The sequence below is a fragment of the Gossypium arboreum genome, chromosome 2 (assembly GCF_025698485.1).
Source record: "Gossypium arboreum isolate Shixiya-1 chromosome 2, ASM2569848v2, whole genome shotgun sequence".
NCBI classification, from domain to species: Eukaryota; Viridiplantae; Streptophyta; class Magnoliopsida; order Malvales; family Malvaceae; genus Gossypium; species Gossypium arboreum.
The window spans coordinates 63,806,805-63,827,608 of NC_069071.1; the positions used below are offsets into that span (position 1 = coordinate 63,806,805).

Here is a 20,804-nt window from a genome sequence, read left to right on the forward strand (position 1 = left end):
CTCACTTTGTAAACCAAGATAAATTTTTATTTACTTGGTTTGACTTATATATCAATCTCATCTATCCTATGATAACTTATTTGGGTCATAAAGCCTAATATTTTAAGAACACATAATTTATACCAACTAATCCTTCTCGTGAAGTCCTAAATCCTTCGTTAGTCACATCCCTATCCACTTGTTAATCTCCCCTGAAGGATTTAGCCACTCATGTTATTCATAATCTCAACTTCGAATGAATAAACCATATGAGAAACACGATTGATTCAAAGAAGAGAAAGAGATGTGAATATGGAACAACAAAAATATAAAAGTGTACACAATCGTAGCAAGAAATAAAGTGACAAGTATGCGAGTTATCGTACCCACAGGGACAGTATAAGTAAATATTTGTGAAATATAAATTTAAACAAATTGGTAGAGAAAAATATATTGATTTGAAATAGGTTATCTAAAAATTAAAAATTAAGTAATTAACTAAAATAAGAAAATAAAATTCCAATGACATAAGTGTGTTAGATTAATTTCATTCTTTAACTTAGAATTATTAAAACTATGTTTATGTTGTTACGAATAATTTCATGGCAACTAGGTCTTTCACTAACTAATGCACATACATACTTATTGAATTAATCAAATAAACATATTCCTATTTTGAATTAGTTAATCAATTCATAAGCAAGTATAAGACAGAGCGAATTCAATATATTTTTTATCTTGAACAATTTAATCACAACAATCTTACAAGTTATGCAATGCAAGAATATTGTTTAATATGATTGCTAATTTAACATTCATTTACCTTAGAAGATTAAACATGCATCAATTAGATATTATGTCAATTAATTATAATTTCAACCTGATTAATAATTAATTCAATTGTCATTTTAAAATTATAATGCAAGCATGTTATAGACATGATTTTATCTAATTGAACAAATTGTCAAGGCCTATAACAATAAAAACATGATTTAAATAGTTTAAGTGGACAGAATGCAATTAATCCAACATAAACAAGATTTAAGCCATTTTAATTAAAATATAAGCATAAAAATAATAATAATTCATGTTTATGATCATAAAATAAACTGAAAAGATAAAGAGAAGGGAACTAGAAGGCAAATCCCGATGAATCTCTAAAGTCAGACTAGCGTGCTTCTCTTCCTCTCTGCTTGTTCTATCGATCAATGACCTTTGAGAATGGTTGATTTCTTCTTCTCCAAGAGACATGCTAGATCTTTCTCAAGAGGGAAAATCGACAAAGGGAAGGGGAAAGAAAATGAAAGGCAAAGGTGAATGAAGAAGAGATGAGTGAATGATGAATGGTGTGTGAAATGAGTAAGTGAAGGGGCTATTTATACTTGAAATTGATAGCTCAAGTTAGCTAAAAATAGCATGAAATCACCCTTCTTATGGTGGGCCATGCTAGGTGGAAGGAGTGGTTGAATTAGTTTGCTATTTTTTAGCTTTTGGCAAGAAAGAAATTACATGAAAGGGGGAGGGATTGGATCGTGTCTTGAACAAAAGTTTAAGGATCATGATGCAATTGTTATAATGAGCTTAGTTAGCTGATTTGGGCAGCAATTGGGTCGCCAATAGGCTGTTATTCCCTTAATGGATTAGACCTTTTTAACTTAGCAAATTTAGGCCCTTTTCTCTGAATTAGGCTAGGAGTAAATTTAACCCAAGTTTTATTGGATCAAAAATAATTTTTCAAAGGGTTCAAAGATTCTAATTGGGTCATCCATGGATGGAGAATAATAATCCATCCTCATTGTTTAGATGATCTAAGAAGTACTTCAATGGTCCAATCTTCTCAAGGTGACTACTGAGCTGATTTTTCATCATTTGCGTAAAACTGCCAAAAATAGACCAAATTATGCAAATTTATTATAAAAATAACTAAAACTCAAAATGTTTCATAAATTGAGTTCAAATTAATTATTTTATAATAAAATTTTAAAATTCGACAAATAATACTTAGAAACTGCATAATTTAGTGGTCAAAAGGTGCTGGAAAAGTCTATATTTTAGTCTTTCCACACCCCTAAACATAATTCATTGATCATCTGAATAATGACAAAAAAGAAATTTAATAAAATCACCTTTTAAAAAATAAATTCAAAATCCTTGCTTCCCACAATTATGAGTTTAGTAAAATTATACTTAAGAACATAAAATTTGAAATCATGCAATTTAAGTATACATGTTGATCAAATTATTCTCAAATATTATCATGATAGCAAGAATAAACTAAATTCTCTCTCAATAAAATTATGCTAAAATTTTACCAATTAACTTTTATTTCCTCATTTAAGATTAAACTATAATCTCTAAGTTTAATTATTCCTTCATAAGTTGATTTTAGCATTTCTCTCTACTAATGTACTCAGCATAGAAATTTGAATCAATAGGTCTTTTAAATAGGTTGTAACGTGGTTTGACTAGGGGTAGGTAAAAGACATAATTTTAAGCTAAAACTCTAGACTCAACTTGCATTGGACCTTTGAAACAAATGCCTCCAAATTCAGAAACTATTTTTGCACTTGAGTACATAGTACATATATATTTTTCAGTACATATGCTCTCTTTTTTTCTTTTCTTTTTTTAACACGCTTAAGCATATTACTGTATGTACTACAATTTTTTGAGCATTTGATACTTCATCTCAACTCTCCCAAACTTATTTTCAGAGAATATTCTGGATAGATTGAGTTTAGTGTTTAAGACAATTTGAGATAAATATTAAAGAACAAATGGCTTATGTATGCAAGGTTCCAATAAAATCAAGCCATATAGTCTCAAAATCGAGTTTCAAGGGATAAATATTCATTAAGGTTGGCTTGAAAGGCTCAAATGGTCCAAACAAAGTCTGCCTAAATCATGTTCAAAATTTCATGCCACCTAGGATTTTGCCTCAATAAATTACTAAGTCAATTCTAGAGACTGAAACTTTCATGCATGCTTAGTTATTCTAAGGAATTAAAAATTTTATGGCTTGATTCACATACTTTTATAAGACTAACAATTATATCATAATTCAGCTAACATAACAATTATTGAGATAATAGAACTTTATTTATACTAAAGTTTAACATAATCAATAAAAATTTAATTTTTGAGCAAAATATAAATTAATCATAATTAGGTAGGAAAAATGGATTCTTGAAAAAAACCAATTCAATTTTTGGTCCTTCAACTTTAAATGAACAATGCCCCCATTGTTAAAACCAATAGATAGAAGGAACAAAAATAAAGAAGTGAATAGATACTGTACACCAAGTGAGACCCTAAGAAAGGGTGATGAGTCAAGGTTAACTGCTTAAATACCAAGTCTTTCCTAGACAAATCCATTCCTAGGCATGTAGATATCTATTGTCACACTTCTTATTTTGCAAATTGTTTAATTTTATTAATGATTTCAACTTATTGTTTTATTTATGCAAGAAATAGAAATATCTTAAAAGAACTTAAAATATCCTAAAAAGAAAAGCAAAGTAAAGACCCCCTTTTTTATTTATTTTGGGACCCTTCAGATCTGACCCATCTTTTGCCTCATCATTCTTGTATTGCTTGAGTCATCTTGTTCCTTCCTCGACATTGGTGTCCATGACTCAAAGATAAAGTCTGAAAATTCAGGCACAAAAAACAAGCAGGTTATGAAATATTTTCTTAAATGCATCTTTGATCAAATAATCTCATTTTTTTTTTTTTTTTGCATTTCTCTAATAAGCCTGTTGCTACCAATGCATGTTGTGCAGCATATCCATTATAGCAAACTATTCAGTTTGTGGAATGGTGCTAGACGAAGGGACTCTTAGTGTCAGAGTTAGAAAATATGTTAAGAGTGGTTTTGATTTTGGGTAGGTGGGTAAATAGCCAACAGTAAGGTTTAGAAATGGAGAAGGAGGCGGTTTTAAGGATAGTTTAGGTGTGATGGTTGGTGGCTTCGAATGAAGGTGTTTGGGGTGGTGATTTACGGAGTTAAGGATTATGGCATTAAAGGGTTAAGGGAGATGCACTATAGGGATACTTGGGAGTGGTGATGGGGCAAGGTAAGGGTTACAAGTTGGTGATGGTATGTGTGGCTACAGAAGTGTGCGCCAACAAGGGTCTTTTGGATGTGGATGTGTAGCAAAGGGTTAGATATTTTCCTTCCTAGCAGTGTATTGAATTTTAAGCCCAATTGCAAAACCTTTCTAGATACTAAGTACTTGTACTAAAAGTAAACTGAAAAAAGACCCAAAAAAATTAGTGCTTGGGTAAAAAATTGACCATTTATTTAACAAAACAAGTAAATAAATTTTAGGCTATTTAGAAAAATACTTTTTTTTTTAAAATTTACATTAAATTAAATTCTCAAGAAGGACTAGATGAGTCATAAAATCTCCTGGACAGAATTTTAATTAATGTACTGATCTAAAGAAAATTTTATCTAAGTCTGTCGTTTTAAATGAAAAAAAACTGAAAATATAAAATAACGATAGAGAAAGTGAAGAGAACTCCCTCACTATCACTAGGGATCGTCACTAACTGGAGCGATGTCAATGGGTCATTTTTCATGCACATCATACCCATCTAGGAAGAAGAAATAATCTTTTCCAACAATTTTGTTTAGCATCTGATCAAGGAAAAGAAACATGAAATGATCTTTCTCGATAATCTTGTTTAGCTTCTCCAACTTGTGTCCATTCTTGTCAAAATCAACTCATTTTCGTCCTTTGTAATCATAGTAATTTCATCATTTTCCAGTCTATGCTCAATAAGGCTTACCCAATGAGTGTAGGGGTCGAGATAAATGACTTTAGCTTCTAACCATTGAGACTTGAATTTTTCCTGATCAAATACCCAAAATTGGGTCGATCCCCTTTGTCCCTCATTTAATTTCAACTTAGGTGGCTTTTCAATGGGAGCTTTTGCTGCCTTGAATCCTTGTGATGAAAATTCTAATGAACCAAACCAATTTTTAGAAATGACTTACTTTGAATCGACTTCTAACAAAACTGAACATTCATCGTTTTCATCATCATTCATTGTATCACTTAATAACATGCATTCTGATTTTAGGGGAATTAGCAATTCTATCTTGGAAACAATAGAGCATTCTATAATCTCATCAAAGGATTTAATAGCATTGATGACATTAAAAGTTACTATGTCATCGTGAACCCTCATGCTAAGTTCACCCTTTTTTACATTGATCAATATTCTTTCGGTTTCAAAGAATGGCCTCCATAGAATGATAGGAACTTATTTATCTGCCTCAAAATACAACACAATGAAGTTAGCAAGAAAGATAAAGTTATCGACATGTACCAGTATGTCCTCGATTTTCCTTTAGGATGTGCTAATGACCTTTCCAGCAATTAGAGTGTAATTATCATTAGTCTGACCTCACATCTATCCCTAGTTTCCAAAACACAGCCACTAGTAATTGTCGCTGGAAATTCTCTCAATAATTTTTAAGCCTCATTATAATACTTAGAAAGGAAAGCACCATTAGTAGAAGTGTCTACTACCATCCTTGTGTGAGCATTGAGACCATTGTAGAATGTCTCTAATTGGATACAATGCGGGATTTTATGATGACGGAATTTTTATGGTAGTTCTTTAAATCTTTCAAACGTCTTCTACAAGAACTCATCATCCATCTGTAGAAAGGTAGTGATCTCATTCAGCAACTTAGCATTCTTGATAGGTGGGAAATATTTCATAAGGAAGCATTCTGGTACCTCTTACCATGTGGTAATGGAATCTGGTGGCAATAAGTTCAACCAAGCTTGAGCTTTGTCCCTTAGTGAATATGGGAACAAATTTAATCTTGTTGCATCTCCAGCTACTCTGGCTAACTTGAAGGAATCACTCAACTCTATAAACAATATGAGGTGAAGGTAAGGATCTTCACTAGGCATTCCATTAAACTGGCCTCCTGTCTGAAGCATTTGCAACATGACTAGCTTCAGCTCAAATTGTTGTGCCTCTATCTCAGATCTCCTAATACCAAGATTAAGCTTATGAAGCAATGGCATGACATTGTAACACCCTTTACCCGAGTGCGAGACTGGGACTGGGCATGAGATTTTACCATACTTAACTGCATGCATAAATCATTTCCAAGTCACCAAGACTTGATCAAATTTAAAACTTTTTCTAACATTGTTTAAACTACTTAATGTGGGCCTACGAGGCCTCAAACTCTCATTAGAAACCATTTGGAACCAATTCGAGTACTTAAACTGACTTAATAAAAAAATGACCCTTGAAACAGGGCACATGCCCATGTGTTCATTATAACACGGCCGTACTGATGGCCCGTGTGACACACACGGCCTAAGCCTCTAGGGAAACACTCGTGTCCTACGTTCTTACGAATTAGTTTCTAAATTTGAACCTACAGGGGTTTTCACACTGCCTGACAGACACCCGCAACCATGGCTTGTGTCCCTCACACGCCCGTGTCCTAACCTGTGTCTAAAAATCTTGACATTCTATTTCTGACGTCAGCAATCCTTAAGGGTCACACGGCTGAGACACGGTCGTGTCTTTGCCCGTGTCTTTACTACCTTCCATACTGACTTGAAATTTTTATATGCAGGGGACACATGGTAACACAACACACCTATGGGGCTGGTCGTGTGTCACACACGGCCTAGACACATGCCCGTGTGTCTACCCGTGTGGACAACATAAGGCTATTTACCAAGCCCTTTGCCACCCTGAAACACAAAATAACAACATCCATCATGCTAAAGATCATCATAATATGATTCCCCAATCCAACCACCACATCTAAGACCTTTACACATTCCATATTTATTAAAACAACTAATAAATCACCCATTCATGAAATAACTTCTTGTATTCATATAACAACTTTCAACTTTATCCATTTCCGTGTCCTTATACAAAATGAATCAAAATGCTAAAATAAGCTAATACATTTGGCTAATTAACAATGACACAAAATTCTAAAGTCAGGGTCCTATACATGCCATAATCAAAATAAATAGATCTAACTATACCAAGTGCTTCGATTAATAGTGTGATCGATTCCTTCGACGTCCGTTGATCCACGAGCTAATTAGGCGGCACTATAAGAAAATGAAAAGAAATAGGGTAAGCATAAAGCTTAGTAAGTTGCATGTAATAAATATAACAACAACTTTCCCATCCATCATCGTGCTCATATCACTAAAGTAGGCATAAGCACAACTTACTCATCACTAACCAATACATTTCTAATAGCATATATTAAGCTCACATCTCAAACATTTCAAATAGATACCTATAACACTGACAACATGGTTATATTTTCCTTATTTAACTTAAACTATGACTCTCACTGTTGAACCATTTGGAATTCTATTGGATATTCATTAAGCCTCAAACATAGGGTGTAATGCCGATGCCATGTCCAAGACATGGTCTTACACTAGCTCATCCATCAAGTTGATGCCATGTCCCAGACATGGTCTTACACTGACTATCAAAATCGAGGTCGATGCCATGTACCAGACATGGTCTTACACTAGCTCTCACATCTTCAACCCAATGCCATGTCCCAGACATGGTCTTACACGGACACATCTCATAGTCGATGCATGCCTCAGACATCTCTTACACTGGCTTACATCTCGTGGCCGATGCATGTCCCAGACATGTCTTACACTAGCTCTCGTCTCAATGTCGTTGCCATGTCCCAGACATGTTCTTACACTGGCTCTCATAATGTGGCCGATGCATGTCCCAGACATGTCTTACACTAGCGCAAAAATGACCCAAATGTCATGGCACGAATATCCGATTTGTTCCTAAGGTTCACCCGGGAGTTCTATTATCTCAATTATCATCAAGTATTTTCATTCCCACAATTAAGAAATTTATGCTATATCAATTCAGACACATATAATAACAATGAAGTTGTATTATTTACATACAACTTCCCTCGGTACTCAAAATGTGGCGACTAGTTTGACTTAGTCCACTTGCTTCGCTTTTTCCCGGTTTAGGCCCAGATTTTGTAATTCTTGATCTAGAATGATAAAAATTTATGAATTTAATCATTTTATTAATCTAGATACTCAACAATTTAATATTGGGCAAAATAACCATTTTGCCCCTAGACTTTTGTATAATGACCATTTTGCCCCTAGACTTTTGTATAATGACCATTTTGCCCGTAGGTCCTAAAATCGATTTTTATCGAATTTCTTCATATCTTAAACCTAGTCAATTACTTTTTACACTAGAAGCAGTCCAAAATTATCAATATTTCACATATTTATCACATATTTTACAACTTATGCAACGTGAATCTTTTCAGGGTTTTCATGAGAAATCTCTTCACAAAAGTTATTTGTTTCACAACCATGGTTCATTTTCTTCCATAAAATTTCAAAAAAAAAATGTCTACTATCATGGAAAAACCCTAGACTTTCAACCATTTTGCAAAATAGTCCCCTCAGTTGAAACCTCATGATACAAGGGTCTCAAAAGTACAAAAATATTCAAGAAAAGCCCTCAAAATAGCTTACTTGTAGAGAGAAAAGTGGCTGAAATTTGAAGCTTCAAAAACTCCTCTAATGGCTAATATTTTCGATGAAAGAAGGAAAGGTAAGAAGAGATGACAACATTTTTTCCTTTATTTTATTTCTAGACAACATTAAGTCATCAATTTACCTAACCCTTTGACTAGATGAATTTTCTTGTCTCATGGCCGGCCAAGCTAAAATCCAAGGGTCTATTTGCCCTTTAAAGACCCCCAGTTTAAGTATCATGGCAATTTAACACCTTTAGCTATCAATTCAAAACTTTTGAACTTTATATGATTTAATCCTTTTTCGTAATTAAGCTCACAAACACTAAAATTACTTCACCAAATTTTTTTATGCATTAATATAAACATGCTATAACTCTAAAATAATAATAAAATACTTTCTTAAACTTTGGATTGGTGGTCTCGAAACCACTGCTCCAACTAAGCCCAAAATTGGGCTTTTACAATTCTCCCTCCTCAAGGATTTTCGTCCCCGAAAATCTTACCAGTGAATAGGTTCGGGTAATGGTCTCTCATGGTTTCTTCAAGTTCCCATGTGGCTTCCTCGGCTCCCTGTCTATGCCATAATACTTTTACAAGTGCTATACTCTTATTCCTCAACTGTTTAACCTCTCGAGCCAAAATCTTAACCGGTTCTTCGCCATAAGTCATGTCCGGCTGAATTTCAACCTCAGTTGGTGCGATCACATGCGAAGGATCAAATCTATATTAGCGTAACATGGACACATGAAATACGTCGTGAATCTTTTCCAACTCTGAGGACAAAGCCAACTGGTAGGCAACAGGCCCCACTCTCTCCGTAATCTCATAAGGTCTTATGAAACGAGGACTCGACTTGCCCTTTCTATCGAAGCTGAGGACTTTTCTCTATGGAGATACCTTCAAAAATACCTTATCACCAACTTGAAACTCGATCTCTTTTCATTTCAAATCTGCGTAGGATTTCTATCTATCCGATGTGGCCCTCAAGCAATCATGAATCACCTTAACCTTTCCTTTAGTCTCTCTGACTAAGTCGACCCCGTGAATCTGATTTTCTCTCAACTCGGTCCAATATAAATGCTGTAGACACTTATGCCCATACAAAGCCTCATAGGGCGCCATTTTCAAACTCGACTGATAACTATTGTTGTAGGTGAATTCCACCAGCAGTAAATACTTCTCCCAGCTGCCTTGGAACTTGAGAACACAACACTGCAACATATCTTTAAGGATCTGGATTACTCTCTCCAATTGTCCGTCAGTTTGCGGGTGAAATGCTGTACTAAAACTCAGTTTCATTCCCAATGCGTCTTGCAACTTCCTCCAAAACTTCGAGGTAAACCTTGGATCTCTATTCGAAATAATCGATAAGGGCACCCCATGAAGTCTCACTATCTCCGAAACATAAAAATTAGCCAATTTCTCAAGGGAGTAGTCGGTACGTACCTGTATAAAATGTTCTGACTTGGTAAGTCTATCAACAACGACCCAAACGGAATCCTTTTTCTTTGGCATCAAAGGCAACCCTATCACAAAATCCATGGTTACCTGGTCCCATTTCCACTCAAGAACCATCACAGGCTAAAGCAAACCCGAGGGTACTTGGTGTTCGACCTTCACTTGTTGACAAACTAGACACTTGGAGACAAACTCAGAAATATCTCTGTTCATTCCCGACCACCAGTACATTTTCTTCAAGTCATTCTACATTTTCACACTACTCGGATGGATAGATAAGCAGCCACTATGTGTCTCTCATAAAATATTCTAAATAAGCTTCTTATCCTTGGGTACACAGATCCTGTCTCGGAGCATCATACAACCGTCAGTACTAATACAAAATTCTGTTTCACTTCCTGTCTCACACTGAGCCATTTTAGCTTGCAATTCCTCATCACTTTTCTGAGCCTCACAAATCTCTTGAAGGAACATAAGTCTAGCTCTCATCTCAGCTAGAATGGAGCCATCATCAATCACAGTTAGCTGAGTATTCATAGCCCTCAGGGCAAACAATGATTTCCTACTCAAAGCATCGACGACTACATTCGTATTTCTAGGGTGGTAGTTAATCACCAATTCGTAATCCTTTATCAACTCCAACCACCTTTGTTACCATAAATTCATCTCCTTCTGAGTCATCAAATGATTTAGACTTTTATGGTCAGTGAACACTCGGCATCTCTCGCCATACAAATGGTGTCTCCAAATTTTCAGTGCGAACACAATGGCGGCCAACTCTAAATCGTGCGTCGAGTAATTCTTCACGTGTGGCTTTAGTTGTCTCGAGGCATATGCTATCACTTTGCCTTCTTACATGATTATGAAACCTAATCCATTTAAGGAGGCATTTCTATATACCACAAATTCTTTCCTCGATTCTGGTTGCACTAGAATTGGAGCCTCGGTCAACAAGGCCTTTAATTTCTCGAAACTTTGTTGGCACTTCTCTGTCCATTCAAACTTGACGTCCATTTGTAACAACTTTTCCATCAGAGTAGCTATTATTAAGAACCCATTTCCAAATATTCCGTAGTATCTAGCTAAGCCCAAAAACCTTAGAACCTCTGTCACATTCCTCAGTGATTTCCACTCAACAATGGTCGAGATTTTGCTTGGGTCAAGTCTGATTCCATCTCCCGACACGATGTGTCATAGGAATCCAATTTCTTTAAGCCAAAATTCACTCTTATTGAACTTGGCATATAATTGTTTATCTCTCAAGGTTCGTAAAACAGTTCTCAGATGCTCTGCATGCTCACTCTCATCACGCGAGTAAATCAGTATGTTGTTGATAAAGACCACTACAAACTTACCCAAATACGGTAGGAAAATGTGGTTTCTCAAATCCAGGAGCATTTGTTAAACCAAAGGGCATAATAAGAAACTCATAGTGCCCATACCTCGTCCTAAACACAGTTTTTGGCACATCTTGCTCCTTAACCCTTAACTGATAGTAGCCCAACCTTAAATCGATCTTAGAAAACATGGTGGCTCCTCTCTACTAATCGAACAGATCATCGATCCTTGGCAAGGGACACTTGTTCTTCACGGTTACCTTGTTGAGCTGTCAATAGTCTATGCACAATCTCATCAACACGTCTTTCTTTTTCACAAAAAGTACCGGAGCACCCTACAGTGAATAACTCGATCTTGGAAACCTTTATCTGTTAACTCTTGTAACTGAGCCTTCAACTCCTTTAACTCTGTTGGATTCATTCTATATGGAGCAATCGAGATAGGTGTTGTACCAAGGACCAACTCGATGCCAAACTAAATTTCTCTGGTTGGAGGTAATCTAGGCAACTCTTCTGGAAACACATCCAGATACTCACATACCACTGAAACTGTCTCAATTTTCACTTTCGACTCTTTGGTGTTCAACACAAATGCTAGGTAGGACTCATACTCTTTTCTCAAATATTTCTCGACAGTCAAAGATGAAATCAGTACTGGTAAGTTATCCGGTTCACTTGATTCAACACGAAGAATATCCCCATTCTGACATTTCATTTCAATGAACTTGCTACCACAATTCACTATCACATTATGAGCAGTTAACCAATACATGCCAAGGATTAGGTCAAATTCAACAAACGGTAGTAGCATGAGGTTAGCTGGAAAACAATAACCTCTAATCATCAAAGGACAATCTCTACACACTTTATCAACTATCACATGCCTGCCTAATGGGTTTGACACTTTTATCACAAATTCGATGGACTCAACAGACATGTTCATACTGGGTACTAATTTCATGCATACATAGGAATGAGTAGACCCTGGATCAATCAAAGCAATAATAGAGATATCGTGAAGAGAAAAAGTACCGTAATCACATCTGGTGAGGATGCCTCTTTGCGAGCACGAATGGCATAAGTCCTTGCAGGTGCATGGCCCTCGGACCTCACAGCAGAATCTCTAGGGGCACCTCTACTGCTAGCCCCACTGCCCGGGTTCTTTTGTGGTCTACCCCTCGCAGGAGCAGTACTCGCCCTCACATCTTGCTTTTTCTCTTTCTGATCTAATTCAAGGCAGTCTCAGATGAAGTGGTCCAAAGATCCACATTTGAAGCAACATCTATCATTCGCTCGATATTCACCGAAATGATGTCTACCACATTGTGAACACTTTTGTCTGTTTGGCCGAGCACTACCAACACTCATGACAGAAGTGGTTTGGGCTTTAGACACCGTATGTTGCTTATTTTTGCTCTTATTCGAGAACCCTATTGACACATTTTATTGGGCAGGAAGCTCTTTCGGTCTCTTAGATGAGGTTTGCTATGATGTCCTCATTTTTCTTTTCCTTGAGTCTCGGGACTCGATGTCAGCTATTGTCTTCTCTTTGGCCAATTCCTCGGCCTTACATGCTCTCTCCACGAGCACCACAAATTCTTTTATCTCCAAGATAACAACTAATAGACGAATGTTTTCGTTCAAACCATCCTCAAACCTCTTGCACATAATGGCTTCTATAGATACGCACTCCTGTGCATATTTGCTGAGTCTCACAAACTCACGTTCGTACTCAGTCATCGTCCTAAGGCCTTACTTCTGCTCTAAAAACTCTTTTCTTTTCTGGTCCATAAATCTTTGACTAATGTGCTTCTTCCGGAACTCCTCCTAGGAGAACTTCCATGTAATCATTTCCCTTGGTACAACCGACACAAGGGTGTTCCACCAGTGATAGGCTGAGTCTTGTAGAAGTGACACTGCGCACTTCACGCAATCCAAAGGCGTGCACGATAACTGATCAAAAAGCCGAATGGTATTTTCTAACCAAAATTCTGCTCTATTCGGGTCATCATCAATCTTAGCCCAAAATTCCTCAGCCCCTTACTTTCGTATCTTATCTACTGGGGATTTCTCTCTCCTAGCCAAATCCACTCCTTACGGAGCTACAGGGGCATACTGAGGAATCAGAGGAGGTAGGGGAGATTGATTATTCAGATTTTCACAAATAAACTTCGAATACCACGCGTCCATCATATGGAGGTAAGCTTTTCTAGCTCCTCCGCCTTGACTCATCATCACGAGCCCCCTAACAACTGGCGCAGGCCTTTTTGCGGGAGCTGGCGCATTACTTTCCATGTTATCTGTCATAGCTACATCAAGATCCATTTACTATATGAAAAACATAACTTATAATCGTAAAGAGTCGTCGCACCATCAATATACAACCATGGCATGTATAGTTAGACTCGTAGTCATACTAGGTTAGTCATAGAAACTGACTAAACCTTAGCTCTAATACCACTAAATATAGCACCCCTTACCCGAGTCTGAGACCGGGATTGGGCACGAGACATTACCATACTTAACCACATGCATACAATCATTTTCGATTCACCAAGACTTGATCAAATTTGAAACTTTTTCTAACCTTGTTAAAACTCCTTAATGTGGGCCTACGAGGCCTCAAACTCTCATTAGAAACCATTTGGAACCAACTCAGGTCCTTAAATTGATTTAAAACAAAAAATGACCCTTGAAACAGGGCACACACCCGTATGGAAGGGTAACACGCCCGTGTGTTCATTATAACACTGCCGTACTAATGGCCCGTGTGACACACACGACTTAAGCTTCTAGGGACACGCTCGTGTCCCACGTCCGTACGAATTAATTTCTAAATTCGAACCTACAGGGGTTTTCACACTGCCTGACACACGCCCGTGTCCATGGCCCGTGTCCCTCACACGGCCATGAAAAGCCCGTGTCCTAGCCCGTGTCTAAAAATCTTGACATTCTATTTCTGACGTCAGCAATGCTTAAGGGTCACACAACCAAGGCACATGTCCGTATGCTAGGCCGTGTCTTTCACACGACTAAGACACACGGCCGTGTCTCTGCCCATGTCTTTACTACCATGTATACTGGCTTGAAATTTTTACGGGCAGTGGATACGCGGCCGGACAACATGACCATGGGGCTGGCCGTGTGTCAAACACGGCCTAGACATACGCTCGTGTGTCTACCTGTGTGGACAACATAGGGCTATTGACCAAGCCCTTTGCCATCCTGAAACACAAAATAACAACATCCATCATGCTAAAGATCATCATAATATGATTCCCCAATCCAACCACCACATCTAAGACCTTTACACATTTCATATTTACTAAAACAACTAATAAATCATCCATTCATGAAATAACTTCTTGTATTCATATAACAACTTTCAACTTTAGCCATTTTCATGTCCTTATACAAAATGAATCAAAATGCTAAAATAAGCCAATACATTTGGCTAATTAACAATGACACAAAATTCTAAATTCAGGGTCCTATACATGCCATAATCAAAATAAATAGATCTAACTATACCAAGTGCTTCAATTGATAGTGTGATCGATGGCTTTGACGTCCATTGATCCACGAGCTAATTAGGCAACACTATAAGAAAATGAAAAGAAATAGGGTAAGCATAAAGCTTAATAAGTTGCATGCAATAAATATAAAACAACTTTCCCATTCATCATCATACTCATAGTACTAAAGTAGGCATAAGCACAACTTACTCATCACTAGCCAATACATTTCTCATAGCATATATTAAGCTCACATCTCATACATTTCAAATAGGTACCTGTACCACTCACAACATGGTTATACTTTCCTTGTTTAACTTGAACCATTTGGAATGCTATCAGATATTCATTAAGCCTCAAACATAGGGTGTAATGCTGATGTCATGTCCCAGACATGGTCTTACACTGGCTCATGCAACAAGTTGATGCCATGTTTCAAACATGATCTTACACTGACTATCAAAATCGAGGCCAACGCCATGTCCTAGACATGGCCTTACATTGACTCTCATATCTTCGTCCTGATGCCATGTCCCAGACATGCTCTTACACTGACACATCTCATAGCTGATGCATGTCCCAGACATGTCTTACACTGGCTTACATCTCGAGGCCGACGCATGTCCCAGACATGTCTTACACTAGCTCTCATCTCAATGCCGTTGCCATATCCCAGACATGGTCTTATACTGGCTCTCATAATGTGGCTAATGCATGTCCCAGACATGTCTTACACTAGCGCACAAATGACCCAAATGTCATGGCACGAATATTCGATTTGTTCCTAAGGTTCACCCAGGAGATCTATTATCTCAATTAGCATCAAGTATTTTCATTCCCACAATTAAGCAATTTATGCTATATCAATTCAAACATATATAATAACAATGAAGTTGTATTATTTACATACAACTTACCTCAGTACTCAAAATGTGGCGACTAGTTCGGTTTAGTCCACTTACTTTGCTTTTCCCCAGGTTAGGCTCGGATCTTAATCTAGAATGATAAAAAATTATAAATTTAATCATTTTATTAATCTAGATACTCAAAAATTTAAAATTATGTAAAATGACCATTTTGCCCCTAGACTTTTGCAAAATGACCATTTTACCGCTAGGTCCGAAAATAGATTTGTATTGAATTTTTTCATATCTTAAACCTAGTAGATTACTTTTTACACTAGAAGCAGTCCAAAGTTCTCAATATTTCACACCTTTATCACCTATTTTACAACTTATGCAATATGGTCCTTTTTAGGGTTTTTATGAGAAATCTCTTCACAAAAGTTGTTTGTTTCACAACATGGTTTATTTTCTTCCATAAAATTTCAGAAAACATCATGTCATGGAAAAACCCTAGACTTTCAACCATTTTTCAAAATAGTCCCCTCATTTGAAAGCTCATGATACAAGGACCTCAAAAGTACAAAAATATTTAAAAAAGCCCTCAAAATCACTTATTTGTAGAGAGACTAAATGACTGAAATTTCAAGCTTCAAAAACTCCTCTAATGGCTGATATTTTCGGTGGAAGAAGGAAACGTAAGAAGAGATGACAACATTTTTTTATTTTATTTTATTTTATTTCTAGACAACATTAAGTCATCAATTTGCCTAACCCTTTAACTAGATGAATTTTCTTGTCTCATGGCCGACCAAGCTAAAATCCAAGGGTCTATTTGCCCTTTAAAGACCCCCAATTTAAGTATCATGGCAATTTAACACCTTTAGCTATCAATTCAAGACTTTTGAGCTTTATGCAATTTACTCTTTTTTCGTGATTCAGCTCACAAACGCTAAAATTACTTCACCAAATTTTTTCATGCACTAATATAAACATGCTATAACTCTAAAATAATAATAAAATACTTTCTCCGACTTCGGATTGGTGGTCTTAAAATCACCGTTCTAACTGAGCCCAAAATCGGGCTGTTACAGATATATTGTCTTAAGGTTCTATCCCTATCATCAACAATAAGGATAGGATTTTGAGCATGATTTGCTTCATTTCCTTGGTTTTGGTTTTGCTTTTTGAAATTCATCTCTTCGGTCCTTCTTTGATTTTCTTGTCTTTTCCTTTTTCTGAAAGTTCGTTCTATTTCAGGATCTCTAGGGAGTAAATTGATAATTCAATCAATACTTATAAACACTTGAAACAATCACAAAAAAAATAATAATTTAATTAAAATTATAAAGAAAAAAGACCAAAATGCAAAATCAACAATTTCACAAATAATGTCTTTTAAAATAGTCACCGGCAACAGCGCCAAAAACTTGAAACAGTGAAAATGTGCAAGTGTACACAATCGTAATAAGAAATAAACTGGCAAGTATGTCGAGTTATCATACCCAGGGACTGTTTAAGCAAATATATATGAAATATAAATTTAAACAAATTGGTAGAGAAAAATATATTGATTTGAAATAGGTGATCTAAAAACTAAAAATTAACTAAGTAATCAACTAAAATAAGAAAATAAAATTTCATTGCACAATTTTAAAAAGGTTTTAATAAATATGGCATAAATGTGTTAGATTAATTTCATTCTTTAACTAAGAATTATTAAAACTATGTTCATGTTGTTATGAATAATTTCATGGCAACTTGGTATTTTGCTAACTAATGCACATACATACTTATTGAATTAATTAATTAAACATATTTTTATGTTGAATTAGTTAATCAACTCATAGGTGTACAAGATAGAGTGAATTAAATATATATATATATATATTTATACTTAACAATTTAATCACAACAATCTTACAAGTTATGCAAGGCAAGAATATTGTTTCATATAATTGCTAATTTAACCTTCAATTACCTTAGAAGATTAGAAATGCATCAATTAGATATTGTGTCAATTAATTATAATTTCAACCTGATGAATAATTAATTCAATTGTCATCTTACAATTATAATGCAAGCATAATAAACATGATTTTATCTAATTGAACAAACTGCCAAAGCTTATAACAACAAAAACTTGATTTAAACTATTTAAGTGGACAAAATGCAATTAATCTAACATAGAAAAGATTTAAACCGTTTTAATTAAAATAGAAGCATAAAAACAATAAGTATTGATGTTTATGATCACAAAATAAATTGAAAAGATAAAGAAAAGGGAACTAGAAGATGAATCTCAGTAAATCTCCAAAACCGAACTAGCGTGCTTCTCTTCCTCTCTGCTTGTTCTATCGATCAATGGCCTTTAAGAATGCTTGATTGTTGCTGATCCAAAATGCATGCTATCTCTTTCTCAAGAGGGGAAATCAACAAAGGGAAGGGAAAGAAAATGAAATGCAAAGGTGAATGAATGAGAGAAGTGAAATAAGAGATGCGTGAATGATAAAAGGCATGTGAAATGAGAAAGTGAATGGGCTATTTATACTTGAAACTGACAGCTCAAGTTAGCTTAAAATATCATGAAGTCAGTCTTCTTATGGTCAGCCATGATAGGTGGAAGGCGTGGTTGAATGAGTTTGCTATTTTTAGCTTGTGGCTAGAAAGAAATTGCATGAAAAATGGAGAGGTTGGACTGTGTCTTGAACAATAGTTTAAGGACCATTTTCGAATTGTTATAATCAAATTAGTTAGCTGATTTGGGAAGAAATTGGGTCGGCAATGGGCTGATATTCCCTTAGAGGATCAATCCTCTTCAACTTAGCAAATTTAGACCCCTTTCTCTAAATCAGGCTAGGAGTAAATTTAAACTAATTTTTATTGAATCAAAAATAATTTTTCAAAAGGTTCAAGAATTCTAATTGAGGCATCCATGGCTGGAGAAGAATCAGCCATCCTCATGGGTTAAATGATTTGAGAAGTGCTTCAACAGTCCATTCTTCTCAAACTGATTGCCAATTGATTTTTCACCATTTGTGCAAAACTATCAAAAATAGATCAAATTATGCAAAATTATTATAAAAATAACTAAAATTCAAAATTTTTCATAATTAAGTCCAATTAAATATTTTATAATAAAACTTTAAAATTTGACAGAAATTACTTAGAAACTGCATGACTTAGTGCTCAAAAGGTGCTGGAAAAGTCTACATATTTTAGTGTTTCCAAATATTTGTGGATTGAGTATAGAATGGGGAGTGAAGTAGAAAATATCTCAATTGGAATAATGAAATAAAAAAAATGCAATAAAAAATAAAAATTGAATACTTTAATTAAACAAACAAGTCCTTGAAACAAAACTGATTCAAGAAGAAAAATAAGAAAGTATTTAAAAAGCCGAAAAGAAAATAAACTAAAACTAATTAAAAAATACGAGGGTATTTGAAGGCATCTAGGATAACTTGATTACATTCAAACCCTAAAGTGTTATTTTTAGAGATGTTGGCAGCCTAAATTAGGTCTTCGATACGTCTTAGGTCTTTGTTAAGTTTGATTGTGTAGACGAAAACAACATTAAAATACTTGGGTTACATGTCGACCTTGTGTCGCGCCACACCTATTACATGGCATGACACAACATGAAAATAATTCCTTGTGTCGTTCCTTTTGGTGTTTTGATGTCCTGGGAAGCTTGTCCATCACTCGACATTTACTTCCACATCAATTGGGTCTTTATATCTCCACACACTCAATTGAGCTAATTAGCATAATCTAAAGCCTGTGTCGGCCTATTGGGTCACCACACCTACAATATGTGTTAAAAACACTTATTTTTATTAACTTTAGATCCTAAGGCCTAAATGTTGAAAAGTTAAATTAAATCCTAAAGTGCTTAGAAAATAAGCTCCTTAAGTGCGGAGTTGACCCAAATTAACTACTGCATTTGATGGTAGGTCAAATAGTTAGGAAAATTTTAAATTATAGATATGATTTATATTTTTTAATTTTCATTCATTTAATTTTTTAACCTTTTCTTTTACCTTTTGGATTTCAATGTATGACTCGGAGTAGGGGAACACCTATAGAGCCAATCACTGATGCAAAAAGACTTATTCATAGAAATTGTTGGCAGTAGAAACAATAACAAATGTAGACTATGCATTAACAGATCTACTATTAGTTAACCCGTTATTCGACAAACCATACTTACCAGATCTACTGCCACGACCACAACAATTACCAATAGAATTGTCGATGGCTGAACTCATTCTGAGAGACTATGCGCTACCAAACCTGATCGTTGTACAAGGCAATATCACGAGTCTGAAAATTACCACAAAAAATTTTGAGATAAAGTTTGCCATTATCTAGATGATTCAGAATAACATGCAATTTAGAAGAACTATAATGGAGGACCCAAATCCACACTTAAAATAGTTTCTCTAAATTTTTGACACTTTGAAATTTAATGGGTTCATCAATGACGCTATTCGTCTTCGGTTTTTCCCCTTCTCCTTAATAGATAATGCTTCCTCTTGGTTTGAACCGCAAGCACCAGGATCTATAATGACATAGAATAAACTTACAGAAAAATTCCTATACAAGTTCTTCCTTATTAACAAGACAATCCAACTAAGATGAGAGATCGCGAATTTTAAACAGATGGAAGGAGAAAGTTTTCATAAAGCTTGGGAGCGATTTAAATTGCTGGTAGAAAGATGCCCCCACCATGGTCTACCTAAATGCTACGGCTGCAAATGTTCTGCAAGGGCTGGATGCATATTCTAAGTCAGGACTAGATAAAGCTGTAGAATGAGCCTTGATGAACCGTACATATGAATACATGTAACACCCCAAACCCAGCCCGGACGTTATGACCAGATCTGGTGTGTCATATTGAAGTGTTTTTATCAAAAACCTTGTTTTCATTGAAAACCCTTCCTTAAAATGAAAAACCTTAATTTCTTTGTAAAGTCTCTTTTCAGTTGCAGAGGCTTTATCCAAAACAATAGATTTATGAAAACTTGTCATTTAAAATTGAGATGCGAAAACATAGCATTTAAAAAAAAAAACTATGGTTTAGGAAACCCATGTTCAACTTCTCACAAAC

At 35.5% G+C, this 20,804-nt stretch overlaps 1 non-coding gene across 1 annotated transcript; it reads right to left on the reverse strand.

Moving 5' to 3' along the window:
* Positions 1–20,323: 20,323 nt before the first annotated feature.
* LOC128289678 (small nucleolar RNA R71) lies at positions 20,324–20,430 on the reverse strand. Its single transcript, XR_008279323.1, has one exon. It is a non-coding gene; the product is annotated as a small nucleolar RNA R71 (small nucleolar RNA).
* Between the last annotated feature and the right edge of the window lie 374 nt (positions 20,431–20,804).